Consider the following 4,551-nt stretch of genomic DNA (forward strand, 5'->3'; position numbering starts at 1 on the left):
ATCAAGAAGCTGCATGAACAGGTCCGGGCCAACATTGAAGCCAAGACCAAAGGCTACAAACGACTTGCAGACAAGAAGAGGAAAGAAGTGATCTTCCAGGAAGGTGATCTTGTTTGGGTCCATTTGAGGAAGGAACGATTCCCGGAACAAAGGAAGTCCAAACTCATGCCCCGGTTCGATGGTCCATTCAAGATTCTCAAGAAACTCCATGACAATGCTTACCAGCTTGATCTTCAGGGTAAGTATGATATCTCTTCAAGTTTTAATGTTTCTGATTTATCTCCTTTTCTTGCAGATGATCCGGATTTATGGTCAAATCCTTTTGAAGAGGGAGGGAATGATGGAACCCAGGACCTGGACCAGGACTTGGAGAAGACTCAGGACGATCAGATCAGTCCAACTGAGGTTCAGCCATTCAACCGTACCAGATCAACGGACAGAGCCGTGTACCGGATCGACCCGAGTGCACCCGGACGCGACCTAAGGATGGATTCACGACCTGATGACCGAATCAGCCGACCCACAGGCGTTCTTCCCCGACCCATTCGTCATTCTAGAGCCAACAGTCAAGCTAGAACCCATGATCATCGAGATGAATCTGACTCCGGACTTAGCCTGTTTTTCCTGGCCCGTTTGGGACGTACCGCACGCCCGGATCAGGCTGATCTCGACCTTTCCGACCACTTTGATGATTTCATGATGATCGATGCGTCCAACTTCTCCAAAGGGATGTTACTTAGGCTCTCTGAAGATTTGGGTCGAGCTATCTCTTCATCCGTTCATGGATCATCGTTGATCAACCATGCGGGCAGCCTTGCGTCCGTCCTGCTCCTTACCGCAGACGACCTGATCATCACAGGATGAACATGGACGAATCACGAACCTGGACAGTCAATGAACCTTGCCAAGTCTTCATCAATTTCCGAACTTTGACTGGTCTTAGTCAATTTTATATTTTCTATATCTTGTTTTCAACATTTCTATTTTCAATGTTGTCTTTTCCAATAATTCTCTTTATGTTTCTTTGACTCACAAAGACTATAAATAAGTGAGTCTCTCATGAATAAAATCACAATCGATTTTCTTACTTCTCTTTTTGAGTTTTCTCTCATTGTTCTTTGCTTAGAACACTCTTAGTTTACTTGGTGAGGTTATCTCCGAGTGAAACACCTTCGTTGTGTTGGACCGGTGCGTCACATCCGGCAACCTTCGAAAACTCTGGTAGTATCTTTGGGCTTCCGCAACCCTTAGTGTCACCCTTCGATCCACAAGTTCTCAATCCTCTCGGATCTGAGTTCATATCATCCGTACCGGTAGAGTGATCTGTATTTTGGTTCTATCAAAGTGTTATCCTTGGTGGCCGTTCAAAATAAGTGAGCATTTGCGAGGTTCAAGTTGGTTTAAGGGAGACGCTACATGGCTAGTATACGAGTGGCTTGGGATCAGATGGAACAGCTTGGACTCGGTATAAGTCAAGGTAGGATTCCTTAGATCAATTTGAATGGATTGAGAACACGAAGTTAAGTGGCTTGGTATGATGGGGATTGAGGTATATTATAAATACTCTTGTGAATGGTATGGGACATTCAGAGAAGTGTGACACTTAGGAGAATGGTATGGGATGTTTTCCAAATGTGTGATCAAACCGATATCTTACTCATCTAGGTACTTAATGATCGATGGTGTGGAAACAACGTACCTTTCGATACTGGAGCTACACACCGTTTGTGAGTCCAGATATGATCGGAAAGGGGTTGTTTGTATTGTATAGGGGATGATCCCGGGATAGTGAGTGCGGCCGGAGGCCAAAGGATGCATTCACTAGGCCTTGTTAGGGACATCCCAGTGATGATCCAAGGAAGGGTGATGCCCGTGGATCTTATTGTGGTTAGCCTTAAGAATCATGAAGTGATCTTAGGGATGGATTGGGCTTGGAAAGAATCGGGCCACCTTAGACTGTCACCAGGGAAGAGTGCAGTTTGAGAGTGGGTGTGGACCCCCGATCAGATTCCAAGGATCCGACCAACCTCTGGATTCTTAGTGATCTCAGTGGTCCATGTGGAAAATATGCTGAGAGGTGGTCATGAGGCCTGGTTGGCGACCATTGACACTAAGGCGGTTGTAGGGAGTGGTAGCCCGGACGAGGATTCAGTTGGTTCAAGAGTTCAAGGATGTGTTTCGGGCGCTGCAGGGTGTGCCTCCTGCAGGGGCTGACCCGAGCATGATCGAACTAGAACCAAGAACGGTCCCAATGTCCAAAATTCTGTATTGATGGCACCAGCCTAAATGGCTGAGATGAGGTCGACTAAGTCCAGCGAAGGACGAGGGTCGCAGCACAACCAAGTCGGAGATTGACCTATGGTTGGATTGAGACGGTGGAGCCCCAGAGTGGCAGGACCGGAATGTGATCGAGTTCTTTAAGACTTGACTGATACATCGAGTATCTTGGAGATTGGCTAAATCTACTAAGACTCGAGTATGCAGTATGTACTTGAAAACTGAATATGATCTAGTCATGGACTAGGGTCGAAGAGTAATAGAGTTGGTGTGACGGCAATTTGGAAAGTTGAGTTCAGTGACACAAGTCTGTTATGAGTGATATGTAAAAAGCAAAGACCACTTGGTTCGGAATCCAGAGCGTTCCGTCCAAGTGGGGGAGACTTGTTCATACGTTGATCAAAGATGTGATTAATGGGAATGAACAAGGATGAAGATGCAAAATGGATTGGTTTAAAGAACCAGTTGTGCATTAGGTGGAACCGTTGTCTTGTGACAAGACGGCACCACCACTGGATTCGAGGACGAATCCATCATAAGTGGGGGAGACTTGTCATGTCCCCGTTCCATCGTTAGAATTGGCAATGGTGCAAGGAGACGCACCAGTCAGGTCATGTGACCTAAACACAAGGGTATTATGGCCTGGAAGTAAGAATAAGGGAATCAGGAAGCTGAGACATAGCTAAACCAAGAAGGAGACAAGTATAAAGGAGCTGTACAAAGTGTATGGCAGCTGGGCAATGCGGTGAGCAAGCTCGACCAGCTAGATGAAGTTTAGTTCATCTCAGTGTAGCTCACTGAAGAGTGTGTCAGCTCCCTGAGCTGGATGAACTAGCTCACTCGGCTGGGTCAGCTGGGGATCAGCTCAACTCAGCTAGACTGAGTGTTCAAGTCTTGGGCAGTTGGGCCAGGTCTGGACAGTGGTCGGACCATGTGGACCACCCGGGTGTGCCGGTGAGCCGGTAGGCACTTGTGGTTGAACCAGGGGCTTCGGCAACCAGCCTAGGCTTGTGTGTGACATGTCTAGGAGCAGTTAGGCATGTCATGGACGTCTGGTAACTGCCATGGGCGAACAGGTGTGATCTGGAACATTGATTAAATCAATGGCCAGAAATGAAACCGAAAGGATACAACCTTTAGAAAGGTAACTGCCCATTCTTCTATATATCAGGCAAGTCCGTGCCTTTGCAAGCACGCCAGGGCTTCATTCTTCTTCCTGAAACACAAAGAAAAACAGAGAAAATAGAGATATGGTCGGATTACATAATCCAAGACCAAGAGAGGCTTGAAGGCAGCAAAGAGGCAGTTTTGATGGCAATCAAGAGGGGAGTTGAGAACGACCCTCTGGTGTGTTTTGATTATGGTTTTCCAAGCCATAGGATTCCTCTACATCCTTACTACACATCCAAATGGCCAGGGAAGAAGAGAGATGACCGGATTCACTCTCAAAGTCCAAGAGCAGCCTTAAGGGTAGTGGTGTGTAGAAAGGCAGTTTCATGGGCACTGAAGTTAGAAGTGATGGACGACCCTTGGGTGGTGTTTGATCATGGATGAACACACCCTAGGCTTCCTCTGTGTCTTAGGGACACACGCAAATGGCCAGAAGAGAATAGAGAAGGCCGGACTCCACTCCCAAAGGCATGTACAGCCTTGAAGGTAGATGCAGTGCAGAAACTGTTTTCATGGAAGTTCCATGGAAGAGATGATGGATGCGACCCATGAATGGATCTTATCAATACTGGAGGTATGTGATAAGACCTGATTAAGATAAGTTCAAGGGCACAAGGCCGGACCTGATCAGGGAAGCACGAGATCTAGCAAGATCAAGTATGAGGTAATATGTGTTGATTACTTCTGGTTATGTTTATGTTTATGTCTATGTTGTGTCTCTTGGGGTGAGATCAAGGAAAAGCATGGCACGCCCCTTGAGGAATGTATATTGTGATGTGTCTTAGGTATCCAAGACCCTGGAGAAAGGGGCGGATCATAACTGATCTATCTCAACCATGTGGGATGATGGTTAGATGCTGTTCATTGGATAGTAATCCATGATGGATCATGGTTTGGTGTTGGGTTTGATCATGGTATGAACCATGAGTCCGACCCTCTGATTAGACACATGGGAGTCCTAGTACCAGAGGAACCATGTGGAGTGTAAGGTCCAATTCGTTTGGATCCAACAGCAAGCAAATGAGAGAAGTAAGGGTATTACTTGTTGGTATGGACCACAAGTATTGTGCTGGTGTGTTTATACAAAGAAGGCCGTGTGTGATC

The sequence above is a fragment of the Raphanus sativus genome, chromosome 8 (assembly GCF_000801105.2).
Source record: "Raphanus sativus cultivar WK10039 chromosome 8, ASM80110v3, whole genome shotgun sequence".
Classification (NCBI taxonomy): Eukaryota; Viridiplantae; Streptophyta; class Magnoliopsida; order Brassicales; family Brassicaceae; genus Raphanus; species Raphanus sativus.